The following is a 13504-nucleotide window of genomic DNA, read 5'->3' on the forward strand; positions in this document are numbered from 1 at the left end:
GCATAACTCCACCTCTTTAAACACAGCACCTTCACCCCCTGCTGTTCCCACCCGCCTCAACACCGTTGGAAGGGAGGAGAACCAATTAAGGCGGGGGGTGGGGTGGAACGAGCAGCTGTCTACCCTTAGCAGGAGGGCTCCTGATTACATACCTCTCCTGCTGCTGCTGCTGCTGGCTGTCCAGCAGCAGACTGAAGGTGGCTGCTGCTGTGCACAGGTATATAAAGGCTCAGAGCCTATTATGACACGCGCAGCCAGCGTTCCATTGCCACATTCCATCTACTGCAGGCAGGATACCTGGCTGGCTGAATGTCGCTGAGAAGCTCACAGAGACCGCCATAAGCAACAGTTTAACAGAATGCCACAGACTAATCAACCAAACTTTTTGGGTTGGGTTCTCTTTTATAGTCTGCAGGCATTAAATGAAAGAAGTCAGTGTTCCAGCAGAAGGAGACAACGTTTCAGAAAAGGCATTGTAGCAAACCAAAAAAGAAATTTTAAGCGCAGCAGAGTAACCAGCGCACATACCTGTTAGCTCAGGTGAGTTTAAAAGGCTGCTGTTGATAACAAGGGCATTTGCTAAATAGATGGTGTGTGTGCAACAATATACTGAAAGGTCAATTATATTGTGCAGCTTATCTCACCACCTGTAGTTATTTAGGTGAAAGCTCCAAAATGCTTGCCTAATATGTCTGTTTATCCAAAAGGAAGTAAAAAGGGAGAGCTAGAAAGATAGCATTGCATCACATTACATGGCAATGCAATGCACAGTTGCTGAAGTTGAACCAAAATGAGCTTGTAATCTGGCTTCTGCAACTTTGAACATGAAAAATCCAATGAGGAGAAGAAAAGCAAAGCCAAAGAGTCCATCCCAAAATCCGACAAACAAGCAAAATGAACAAAAAACATTGAATTCAATTCTTTCTGATTTTAGAAACTGCATTAAAGAAGGGGTGCACCGGTCCTGGAGATACTGCAATACCAGGTCAATGCGTGGAGTGGACAGAGCAAGCTCTTTTTCCATCTCCCTGTTCTAAAAATCCATTTAATATATGGTCCCCAGATAGGGGACGTATCAGATATTAAACTGATAAGAACAGATACTACACTTGATCTTAGCCAAAAGGCCGAGAAGCGATAACCAGAATTGGTTTCAAACTACGGAGCCACCCAAGGATCCTGAAAAGTCCATTTGTGGAGATGAGCTCCTGGACTCCCGTTAAGAAGACATGTTGTCAACCTCTAGATCCCTTACATGCCTGCACTTTTCGGCTTGCTGCTGCTGCAATCCACGCGTTTTAGATCTGCATAACTCCACCTCTTTAAACACAGCACCTTCACCCCCTGCTGTTCCCACCCGCCTCAACACCGTTGGAAGGGAGGAGAACCAATTAAGGCGGGGGGTGGGGTGGAACGAGCAGCTGTCTACCCTTAGCAGGAGGGCTCCTGATTACATACCTCTCCTGCTGCTGCTGCTGCTGGCTGTCCAGCAGCAGACTGAAGGTGGCTGCTGCTGTGCACAGGTATATAAAGGCTCAGAGCCTATTATGACACGCGCAGCCAGCGTTCCATTGCCACATTCCATCTACTGCAGGCAGGATACCTGGCTGGCTGAATGTCGCTGAGAAGCTCACAGAGACCGCCATAAGCAACAGTTTAACAGAATGCCACAGACTAATCAACCAAACTTTTTGGGTTGGGTTCTCTTTTATAGTCTGCAGGCATTAAATGAAAGAAGTCAGTGTTCCAGCAGAAGGAGACAACGTTTCAGAAAAGGCATTGTAGCAAACCAAAAAAGAAATTTTAAGCGCAGCAGAGTAACCAGCGCACATACCTGTTAGCTCAGGTGAGTTTAAAAGGCTGCTGTTGATAACAAGGGCATTTGCTAAATAGATGGTGTGTGTGCAACAATATACTGAAAGGTCAATTATATTGTGCAGCTTATCTCACCACCTGTAGTTATTTAGGTGAAAGCTCCAAAATGCTTGCCTAATATGTCTGTTTATCCAAAAGGAAGTAAAAAGGGAGAGCTAGAAAGATAGCATTGCATCACATTACATGGCAATGCAATGCACAGTTGCTGAAGTTGAACCAAAATGAGCTTGTAATCTGGCTTCTGCAACTTTGAACATGAAAAATCCAATGAGGAGAAGAAAAGCAAAGCCAAAGAGTCCATCCCAAAATCCGACAAACAAGCAAAATGAACAAAAAACATTGAATTCAATTCTTTCTGATTTTAGAAACTGCATTAAAGAAGGGGTACACCGGTCCTGGAGATACTGCAATACCAGGTCAATGCGTGGAGTGGACAGAGCAAGCTCTTTTTCCATCTCCCTGTTCTAAAAATCCATTTAATATATGGTCCCCAGATAGGGGACGTATCAGATATTAAACTGATAAGAACAGATACTACACTTGATCTTAGCCAAAAGGCCGAGAAGCGATAACCAGAATTGGTTTCAAACTACGGAGCCACCCAAGGATCCTGAAAAGTCCATTTGTGGAGATGAGCTCCTGGACTCCCGTTAAGAAGACATGTTGTCAACCTCTAGATCCCTTACATGCCTGCACTTTTCGGCTTGCTGCTGCTGCAATCCACGCGTTTTAGATCTGCATAACTCCACCTCTTTAAACACAGCACCTTCACCCCCTGCTGTTCCCACCCGCCTCAACACCGTTGGAAGGGAGGAGAACCAATTAAGGCGGGGGGTGGGGTGGAACGAGCAGCTGTCTACCCTTAGCAGGAGGGCTCCTGATTACATACCTCTCCTGCTGCTGCTGCTGCTGGCTGTCCAGCAGCAGACTGAAGGTGGCTGCTGCTGTGCACAGGTATATAAAGGCTCAGAGCCTATTATGACACGCGCAGCCAGCGTTCCATTGCCACATTCCATCTACTGCAGGCAGGATACCTGGCTGGCTGAATGTCGCTGAGAAGCTCACAGAGACCGCCATAAGCAACAGTTTAACAGAATGCCACAGACTAATCAACCAAACTTTTTGGGTTGGGTTCTCTTTTATAGTCTGCAGGCATTAAATGAAAGAAGTCAGTGTTCCAGCAGAAGGAGACAACGTTTCAGAAAAGGCATTGTAGCAAACCAAAAAAGAAATTTTAAGCGCAGCAGAGTAACCAGCGCACATACCTGTTAGCTCAGGTGAGTTTAAAAGGCTGCTGTTGATAACAAGGGCATTTGCTAAATAGATGGTGTGTGTGCAACAATATACTGAAAGGTCAATTATATTGTGCAGCTTATCTCACCACCTGTAGTTATTTAGGTGAAAGCTCCAAAATGCTTGCCTAATATGTCTGTTTATCCAAAAGGAAGTAAAAAGGGAGAGCTAGAAAGATAGCATTGCATCACATTACATGGCAATGCAATGCACAGTTGCTGAAGTTGAACCAAAATGAGCTTGTAATCTGGCTTCTGCAACTTTGAACATGAAAAATCCAATGAGGAGAAGAAAAGCAAAGCCAAAGAGTCCATCCCAAAATCTGACAAACAAGCAAAATGAACAAAAAACATTGAATTCAATTCTTTCTGATTTTAGAAACTGCATTAAAGAAGGGGTGCACCGGTCCTGGAGATACTGCAATACCAGGTCAATGCGTGGAGTGGACAGAGCAAGCTCTTTTTCCATCTCCCTGTTCTAAAAATCCATTTAATATATGGTCCACAGATAGGGGACGTATCAGATATTAAACTGATAAGAACAGATACTACACTTGATCTTAGCCAAAAGGCCGAGAAGCGATAACCAGAATTGGTTTCAAACTACGGAGCCACCCAAGGATCCTGAAAAGTCCATTTGTGGAGATGAGCTCCTGGACTCCCGTTAAGAAGACATGTTGTCAACCTCTAGATCCCTTACATGCCTGCACTTTTCGGCTTGCTGCTGCTGCAATCCACGCGTTTTAGATCTGCATAACTCCACCTCTTTAAACACAGCACCTTCACCCCCTGCTGTTCCCACCCGCCTCAACACCGTTGGAAGGGAGGAGAACCAATTAAGGCGGGGGGTGGGGTGGAACGAGCAGCTGTCTACCCTTAGCAGGAGGGCTCCTGATTACATACCTCTCCTGCTGCTGCTGCTGCTGGCTGTCCAGCAGCAGACTGAAGGTGGCTGCTGCTGTGCACAGGTATATAAAGGCTCAGAGCCTATTATGACACGCGCAGCCAGCGTTCCATTGCCACATTCCATCTACTGCAGGCAGGATACCTGGCTGGCTGAATGTCGCTGAGAAGCTCACAGAGACCGCCATAAGCAACAGTTTAACAGAATGCCACAGACTAATCAACCAAACTTTTTGGGTTGGGTTCTCTTTTATAGTCTGCAGGCATTAAATGAAAGAAGTCAGTGTTCCAGCAGAAGGAGACAACGTTTCAGAAAAGGCATTGTAGCAAACCAAAAAAGAAATTTTAAGCGCAGCAGAGTAACCAGCGCACATACCTGTTAGCTCAGGTGAGTTTAAAAGGCTGCTGTTGATAACAAGGGCATTTGCTAAATAGATGGTGTGTGTGCAACAATATACTGAAAGGTCAATTATATTGTGCAGCTTATCTCACCACCTGTAGTTATTTAGGTGAAAGCTCCAAAATGCTTGCCTAATATGTCTGTTTATCCAAAAGGAAGTAAAAAGGGAGAGCTAGAAAGATAGCATTGCATCACATTACATGGCAATGCAATGCACAGTTGCTGAAGTTGAACCAAAATGAGGTTGTAATCTGGCTTCTGCAACTTTGAACATGAAAAATCCAATGAGGAGAAGAAAAGCAAAGCCAAAGAGTCCATCCCAAAATCTGACAAACAAGCAAAATGAACAAAAAACATTGAATTCAATTCTTTCTGATTTTAGAAACTGCATTAAAGAAGGGGTGCACCGGTCCTGGAGATACTGCAATACCAGGTCAATGCGTGGAGTGGACAGAGCAAGCTCTTTTTCCATCTCCCTGTTCTAAAAATCCATTTAATATATGGTCCCCAGATAGGGGACGTATCAGATATTAAACTGATAAGAACAGATACTACACTTGATCTTAGCCAAAAGGCCGAGAAGCGATAACCAGAATTGGTTTCAAACTACGGAGCCACCCAAGGATCCTGAAAAGTCCATTTGTGGAGATGAGCTCCTGGACTCCCGTTAAGAAGACATGTTGTCAACCTCTAGATCCCTTACATGCCTGCACTTTTCGGCTTGCTGCTGCTGCAATCCACGCGTTTTAGATCTGCATAACTCCACCTCTTTAAACACAGCACCTTCACCCCCTGCTGTTCCCACCCGCCTCAACACCGTTGGAAGGGAGGAGAACCAATTAAGGCGGGGGGTGGGGTGGAACGAGCAGCTGTCTACCCTTAGCAGGAGGGCTCCTGATTACATACCTCTCCTGCTGCTGCTGCTGCTGGCTGTCCAGCAGCAGACTGAAGGTGGCTGCTGCTGTGCACAGGTATATAAAGGCTCAGAGCCTATTATGACACGCGCAGCCAGCGTTCCATTGCCACATTCCATCTACTGCAGGCAGGATACCTGGCTGGCTGAATGTCGCTGAGAAGCTCACAGAGACCGCCATAAGCAACAGTTTAACAGAATGCCACAGACTAATCAACCAAACTTTTTGGGTTGGGTTCTCTTTTATAGTCTGCAGGCATTAAATGAAAGAAGTCAGTGTTCCAGCAGAAGGAGACAACGTTTCAGAAAAGGCATTGTAGCAAACCAAAAAAGAAATTTTAAGCGCAGCAGAGTAACCAGCGCACATACCTGTTAGCTCAGGTGAGTTTAAATGGCTGCTGTTGATAACAAGGGCATTTGCTAAATAGATGGTGTGTGTGCAACAATATACTGAAAGGTCAATTATATTGTGCAGCTTATCTCACCACCTGTAGTTATTTAGGTGAAAGCTCCAAAATGCTTGCCTAATATGTCTGTTTATCCAAAAGGAAGTAAAAAGGGAGAGCTAGAAAGATAGCATTGCATCACATTACATGGCAATGCAATGCACAGTTGCTGAAGTTGAACCAAAATGAGCTTGTAATCTGGCTTCTGCAACTTTGAACATGAAAAATCCAATGAGGAGAAGAAAAGCAAAGCCAAAGAGTCCATCCCAAAATCCGACAAACAAGCAAAATGAACAAAAAACATTGAATTCAATTCTTTCTGATTTTAGAAACTGCATTAAAGAAGGGGTGCACCGGTCCTGGAGATACTGCAATACCAGGTCAATGCGTGGAGTGGACAGAGCAAGCTCTTTTTCCATCTCCCTGTTCTAAAAATCCATTTAATATATGGTCCCCAGATAGGGGACGTATCAGATATTAAACTGATAAGAACAGATACTACACTTGATCTTAGCCAAAAGGCCGAGAAGCGATAACCAGAATTGGTTTCAAACTACGGAGCCACCCAAGGATCCTGAAAAGTCCATTTGTGGAGATGAGCTCCTGGACTCCCGTTAAGAAGACATGTTGTCAACCTCTAGATCCCTTACATGCCTGCACTTTTCGGCTTGCTGCTGCTGCAATCCACGCGTTTTAGATCTGCATAACTCCACCTCTTTAAACACAGCACCTTCACCCCCTGCTGTTCCCACCCGCCTCAACATCGTTGGAAGGGAGGAGAACCAATTAAGGCGGGGGGTGGGGTGGAACGAGCAGCTGTCTACCCTTAGCAGGAGGGCTCCTGATTACATACCTCTCCTGCTGCTGCTGCTGCTGGCTGTCCAGCAGCAGACTGAAGGTGGCTGCTGCTGTGCACAGGTATATAAAGGCTCAGAGCCTATTATGACACGCGCAGCCAGCGTTCCATTGCCACATTCCATCTACTGCAGGCAGGATACCTGGCTGGCTGAATGTCGCTGAGAAGCTCACAGAGACCGCCATAAGCAACAGTTTAACAGAATGCCACAGACTAATCAACCAAACTTTTTGGGTTGGGTTCTCTTTTATAGTCTGCAGGCATTAAATGAAAGAAGTCAGTGTTCCAGCAGAAGGAGACAACGTTTCAGAAAAGGCATTGTAGCAAACCAAAAAAGAAATTTTAAGCGCAGCAGAGTAACCAGCGCACATACCTGTTAGCTCAGGTGAGTTTAAAAGGCTGCTGTTGATAACAAGGGCATTTGCTAAATAGATGGTGTGTGTGCAACAATATACTGAAAGGTCAATTATATTGTGCAGCTTATCTCACCACCTGTAGTTATTTAGGTGAAAGCTCCAAAATGCTTGCCTAATATGTCTGTTTATCCAAAAGGAAGTAAAAAGGGAGAGCTAGAAAGATAGCATTGCATCACATTACATGGCAATGCAATGCACAGTTGCTGAAGTTGAACCAAAATGAGGTTGTAATCTGGCTTCTGCAACTTTGAACATGAAAAATCCAATGAGGAGAAGAAAAGCAAAGCCAAAGAGTCCATCCCAAAATCCGACAAACAAGCAAAATGAACAAAAAACATTGAATTCAATTCTTTCTGATTTTAGAAACTGCATTAAAGAAGGGGTGCACCGGTCCTGGAGATACTGCAATACCAGGTCAATGCGTGGAGTGGACAGAGCAAGCTCTTTTTCCATCTCCCTGTTCTAAAAATCCATTTAATATATGGTCCCCAGATAGGGGACGTATCAGATATTAAACTGATAAGAACAGATTTTTTTGATTGAATATATCTTTTATTAGCACAAAAAATAAGTTAACAGACAGTGTACAGTGCCGCAGCCCAGTACACACAGAATTCTACATCATATTTACATAGCATGAGGATACGACGCACTAACTAGACACATCACACCCCTATGCTACACAAAACACTCAATCTGAAAGAAAAAGCATGTCAATCAATACAGTACGACGAACCGTGATAAGGGATGGGGATTGGGAAAAAGGGGATGGGGAGGGGAAAATCACAGGCCCGAAGCTTTATTGAAAGACAAGACACATAAGGGGAGAGGGGGAGGAGGGGTTTAGTCCTCGTCCTCGTCCTCCGGACCGTCCATGATGGAATAGTCTCTGAGCAGGCTGTGGATCAGCCTGCGGCAGTCCTGGATGGACATCCTCTCCCTCCTCAAGATGAGCCGGTTCCTGGCGACCCAAACGGCATCCTTGAAGCAGTTCATAAGGCGCCAAGCCTCCTGGATGGCTCCGACGGTATGAACCCCAGGGAAGAGTCCGTAAAGCACAGAATGGTGCGATAGGCTCGCCCTGGGGACAGAGTTCCTCAGGTCGTCCTCAAGTGCAGTCAATAGGCGCTGTGCAAATCCGCAGTCCCAAAAAGTGTGCAAAGATGTTTCCTCCACGAAGGGGCACCTTGGGCAGTACCGGGTCTTGCACAGGTTCCGGGCATGCATGAATGACCGGACGGGCAGTCCGCCCTGAATCGCCATCCACGACAAGTCCTTGTGCCCGTTGGTCAGCCTGTCAGACGACACATTTGTCCACACAGTCTCCAGCGTGTCCTGGTGAAGTCCTGTGATGTTCTCCACGTCATCCTTGGCTCTGATTAGCTTGTGGATAGTTTTGGGCTTCCACAAGTCGGGCTTGAGTCCCTCCAGTTGATGCTCCCCCACAAATCGAACGACGTCTCCGTAGAACCATGGCGTCGTCCAGTTGTAGGGGAAGGAGCTGTCCCACTTGTCCCAGCCGAGTCGCCTCCAAAGAGGAAGCAGGAAGAAGCGAGACATGGACCTGCCCGCGGAGCCATTCTTGACTTGCAAAGTCCGGCGGACACAATCACACACAAAAGAGGATCGCAGGAGGGTGGGGATATCTGGAACGCCCTTCCCACCCTTGCGAGGCTCCTTGTACATGACGGCCCGCCTGACTCTGTCCATCTTGGATCCCCAGACAAAGTGAAACACTGTCCTGGTAATGGCCCTGCACACAGTGACGTGTGGGGGCCAGGCCTGCGCCGTGTACTGCAAGACGGGCAGGACCTCATTACGCAGGATGAGTGCCTTACCCTCACAAGTGAGGTGTCTGAGGCTCCAGAGTCCGATCCGTTGCTTCACCTTGGCCAAGCGTTCTTGCCAGGACTTGAGGGCCGCTCCTTCCTTCCCGAACCAGACTCCCAGCACCTTGAGGAAATCCGGTTGAATGTTGAAGGGGAAGGGGGCGGAGGAGGCCGGCTGCCAATCCCCGAAGAGCATGGCTTCCGACTTCCTGCAGTTGACTTTGGCCCCTGAAGCCCGGCCGAACCTCTCACACGTCTGGACGAGGGCGTCGACTGAACCACGATCAGCGCAGAAGACGGTGACGTCGTCCATGTAGAGCGAGCACTTGACCTCGTGTCGTCCCGGACCCGGTGCGGTGATCCCTCTGATCTCTCCATTCTGCCGGATAGCCTCTGCGAAGAGTTCTATAACACAAACAAAAAGAAGAGGTGATAGAGGGCAGCCTTGTCTGACCCCAGAGAGGACAGGGAAGGGGTCAGTCTTCCAGCCGTTCACCAACACCGAGCTGTGGATATCAAAATACATCAGACGGACATACGAACAAAACATGTTACCCAAACCTAACCGGTGCAGAGCTCGGCCCATGAACTCGTGGGAAACCCGGTCGAAGGCCTTCTCCTGATCCAAGGAGACCAGGGCCGCGTGTGCGCGGCGGACCTTGATGTACTCGACCGTGTCCCGCATGAGAGCGAGGCTGTCTGCGATGCGACGTCCAGGGATGCCGCAGGTCTGGTCCGGGTGGATGATCCGTCCGATGACCGTCTTAAGTCGTGTCGCCATCGTCTTGGCCAGGATCTTGTAGTCCACGTTGAGCAGAGTGATGGGACGCCAATTCCTCAGGTCGCACCTCTCTCCCTTCCGCTTGTACAGGATCGTGACCATTCCTTCCCTCAAAGATGGAGGCATTCTACCCTCCACCACCATCTCCTCGTACAGGTCCAACAGGTCCGGACAGATGAGGTCTCCCAGCGCTACATAGAGCTCCGCTGGAAGACCATCACTGCCCGGGGTCCTGCCGGTCCTAAAGGATTTAGCGGCAGAGAGCAATTCGCCCACCATCAGAGGTTTGTCCAAGGCTGCCGTGCCTGCAGGATCAAGATGGTTAGTGATACCTGACAGGAACTTATCAGCAGCATCGGGGTCGGTAGTCTTGTGGGAGTAGAGTTCGCTGTAGAAGTCGCTGACGACCCTCATCACGTCCTCCTTCCCACGTCGCATGTTTCCGCTCTCGTCTCGCAGCTCGTTCAGGGGCGTGTGACCGGCATGAAGTTTCCTGAAAAAGAATGAGTTACATTTCTCACCCTTCTCCAGATTCTCCACTTTGGAACGGAAGATGATTCGCTTGGACTCCTCCTCAAAGTGCCTTTTCAGGCTCTTCTTGGTCTCCTCCAGCTCCTCCCTCACGTCCCAGCCGCAGTGAAGAAGGTCCTGCAGCGACCGCAGCTCGCGCTGCAGCCCTCTGAAGTCCCTCCTCTTCTCACACGCCTGTTGTCGACCCTTGGCCTGAAAGAAACAGCGAAACTCAAGTTTAACATATTCCCACCAATCAGAGACTGTTTGGAAGCTACCCTTGTAGGACTGCCACATTGCGTAGGCTGCTCTCAGCTCCTCCACGACTTCATCCTGAGCCAGCAGAGCACAATTCAGCTTCCAGGAGCCGGGGCCGGACGGAAAACCGTCGCCGAGGACACCTTGTAAGTGAATGGCTCTGTGGTCGGAGAAGAAGCAGGAGACCATCGAGTGCCTACTCTGCCTGACTGCCCGAGAGGTGAACACAAAGTCAATCCTGGAGCGGAGTGAGCCATCGGGTCGGCTCCACGAATAGTTCGTGGAGCCTCTCCCCATGGAGCCCACCACGTCCTGAAGAGAGGCCTCGGTTACCATCTCGATGAGCAGCTTGGACGTGATGTCCAACTTGGCAGATGTGCCAGAACTACGACCGTCCTCCTCGATGGGGCAGTTGAAATCCCCGGCCATCACTAAGGTCCTGGTGGTGGCAAGCTGAAGCCGCAGGGTCTGGAAAAGCTCCAAACGCTCATTCTTCAGTGGGGACGCATACACGTTGATGAACCTGACAGGTTCTCCCGCCCAGTTGCCATCTACAACAAGAGCCCTGCCGCAGATGAGCTCCTGGACGGACTCAAGCGTGAATGCGCCCCCCCTGATCAGAATTGCGACCCCCGCAGACTTGCAGTCACCCCCACCGGACCAGTAGGATGGACCGTGGGACCACTCCCTGGCCAGATGTTTGAAGGACCTAGAGGAGGGAAGGGAACATTCCTGCAACATATAAACATCACACAACTGGGAAGTAAGGAAGGCATAAATAGTCTGACGTCTGAACTTGTCCTTGATGCTCCTGACATTAATGGAAAATAAGTTAATATTAGCCATCATGTAGGGAAAAAAGAAAAAGTTAGCGCAGGCAATACACCTTAGTTACCACTCCGGTCGGGTGGTCCCTCGTCGGTGTTGACTGCTGGTGACGGGATCACCAGCAGGCCCTCTTCCTCCATCTGGTCAAGCAGCGCGGCCTCGATCTCGGCGACCACCAGTTCCTCCTCTTCTGGCTCGGCCACCAGGGTCTCAACCATGTGCTCCATCTCTTCTGGCTCAGGGAGGGTATCCTCCTTTTCGCCTACGAAATCCAGAATCTTCTTTTTGGAGGATTCAGTAGCAGGGCTGTCCTCCACCTTCCTCTTTCCCCGGGTTGGAACTGGGGAGACAAGAAGGGGAAAATCCTCCTCGGAATAGATAGCGGTGGGTGGAGGAAAGGTTAATTCCACCGCTACCATGGTCTGGGGAGGGAGAGTGGCTGCCGGGGCAGGGGAAAGGACACCTGCTGAGGAGTAGGGGGAGGAGGAAGAGGAAGTGGAATCCTCAGCAGGGGTGGCCGGGGTGGGGGGGGATTGGACGGGGGTGGCAGGGGGAGGGATCGAGAGAGGGGTGACAGAACTCTTACCCTCCTTTGACTTTTTCTTCTGCTTCGGAGCTGCTGGGACCATCGCTGGGGCTTTGGCCACCGACTCCTTGACCGCTTTGGCCTTGGTCGTCTCGGCCTTGGCCGCTGGGGCCTTGGTCGTCGCGTCCTTGACCTTCACAGGCCTGGTCGTCGGGGCCTTGTCCTCCATAGCTGGGGTCGTCGCAACCACCGATGCCCAGGATCTCTCACGCCTGGGGCAATCCTTGTACAGATGAGCCGCCAGCCCACACAGGTTGCAGGACGTCTTCTTCGGGCAGTCCTTCGAGCTGTGTCCCGTCACTCGACAAATCCTGCAGGCATCCTCCTTGCAGTCCTTCATCTCGTGGCCGTTCTTGCCGCATCTCCTGCAGTTCCGCGGCATGTCCGGGTAATAGATGAGGCCGTAGGAGTTGCCCAGGGAGAATGTCGGGGGCAGGTGCCGAAGTCCGTCTGAGTACGCCAGGTCCCTGTGAAGTCTAACGGTCACCGACCACTTACCTGTCCAGAAGCCGAGTCCATTCAGGATGTGAGAGGGTTCCTTCACAACCAAACAGAAGCGTCTCAGGAAGGTACAGATGTCTTGGCCTGGGGTGTGCGGGTTGCGCATGGAGACCGTGATCCTCCTTTCATCCCTCTGGATAGGGCAGCTACCTGTAAAGGCAGAGAAAGAATTATCCGGTCCTTTTGCGCTTACCATTTCCCAGAACCTCCTGCAGGTGTTCACAGTGGCGAAGGTGACGAAGAAGATCCCCGTCAAGAAGGTCTGGATGCTGAGGGTGTCCGACCTGGAGAAGCCTCGATCCAGCAGCATCTTCTGGCAGAACACGTCCGAGGACATGTCCGGCACCCTCCCATCCACTTCCTTCAGCTTCAGGGCCACCGTCTGCCGCATCCATGGCTCCAGGGCTGGAGCTTCGTGGCGGGGCTTCTGGGGTCCCTTCTGCTGGCCAGTCGTGGAGGCAGAGTCCTTGGGGTCAGAATCGGCTCCTGGCTGGGCCCTCCTGGCTGTCCCCAGCTCCAGGCTCTTCTTTTCGGCCTTCCTCGCAGCGCTTGCCATGGCTTTCCTCCTGCAGTTACTTCTTGGAGCTGGATCTGGAACTCTTCCCGGAATGGGTGGAGCTATGCAGATTCTTCTCCCGTCGTGTTCTGGACAAATTCCCCGAAAGGTCTTTGTCTCGATGATTTTCTTCCTCGAAGATTCCACAGGACAGCCCGATTCTTCTCCGAGTCTTCGTCTTCTTCTGGATTCTTTAGAGCTTCTTCCTCCCACCGATATCCGCCTTCGTTCTCCGATGTCAGCTGGGCTCCGAAGCTCTTCTCCTTCCGAGTTCGATCGCTCTCGTCAAGTGTAGATCGTAGCTCTTGTGTTTTTAAAAGAACAGATACTACACTTGATCTTAGCCAAAAGGCCGAGAAGCGATAACCAGAATTGGTTTCAAACTACGGAGCCACCCAAGGATCCTGAAAAGTCCATTTGTGGAGATGAGCTCCTGGACTCCCGTTAAGAAGACATGTTGTCAACCTCTAGATCCCTTACATGCCTGCACTTTTCGGCTTGCTGCTGCTGCAATCCACGCGTTTTAGATCTGCATAACTCCACCTCTTTAAACA

General features: G+C 49.6%; 6 non-coding genes and 1 pseudogene across 6 annotated transcripts; all 7 read right to left on the reverse strand.

The window, feature by feature from the left end:
* Window positions 1–948: 948 nt before the first annotated feature.
* On the reverse strand, window positions 949–1139 carry LOC141220515 (U2 spliceosomal RNA). Its single transcript, XR_012288722.1, has one exon. It is a non-coding gene; the product is annotated as a U2 spliceosomal RNA (small nuclear RNA).
* A 1115-nt stretch (window positions 1140–2254) lies between these two features.
* Window positions 2255–2445, reverse strand: LOC141220607 (U2 spliceosomal RNA). Its single transcript, XR_012288812.1, has one exon. It is a non-coding gene; the product is annotated as a U2 spliceosomal RNA (small nuclear RNA).
* A 1115-nt stretch (window positions 2446–3560) lies between these two features.
* Window positions 3561–3751, reverse strand: LOC141220633 (U2 spliceosomal RNA). Its single transcript, XR_012288838.1, has one exon. It is a non-coding gene; the product is annotated as a U2 spliceosomal RNA (small nuclear RNA).
* Window positions 3752–4866: 1115 nt separating this feature from the next.
* On the reverse strand, window positions 4867–5057 carry LOC141220516 (U2 spliceosomal RNA). Its single transcript, XR_012288723.1, has one exon. It is a non-coding gene; the product is annotated as a U2 spliceosomal RNA (small nuclear RNA).
* Window positions 5058–6172: 1115 nt separating this feature from the next.
* Window positions 6173–6363, reverse strand: LOC141220517 (U2 spliceosomal RNA). Its single transcript, XR_012288724.1, has one exon. It is a non-coding gene; the product is annotated as a U2 spliceosomal RNA (small nuclear RNA).
* A 1115-nt stretch (window positions 6364–7478) lies between these two features.
* On the reverse strand, window positions 7479–7672 carry LOC141220661 (U2 spliceosomal RNA). The gene has a single exon (XR_012288866.1). It is a non-coding gene; the product is annotated as a U2 spliceosomal RNA (small nuclear RNA).
* A 5564-nt stretch (window positions 7673–13236) lies between these two features.
* Window positions 13237–13314, reverse strand: LOC141220727 (U2 spliceosomal RNA; annotated as a pseudogene).
* Window positions 13315–13504: the final 190 nt, after the last annotated feature.

This window comes from Phyllobates terribilis, unplaced genomic scaffold (genome assembly GCF_046119375.1).
Source record: "Phyllobates terribilis strain yellow unplaced genomic scaffold, ASM4611937v1 Scaffold_298__1_contigs__length_2340664, whole genome shotgun sequence".
NCBI lineage: Eukaryota > Metazoa > Chordata > Amphibia > Anura > Dendrobatidae > Phyllobates > Phyllobates terribilis.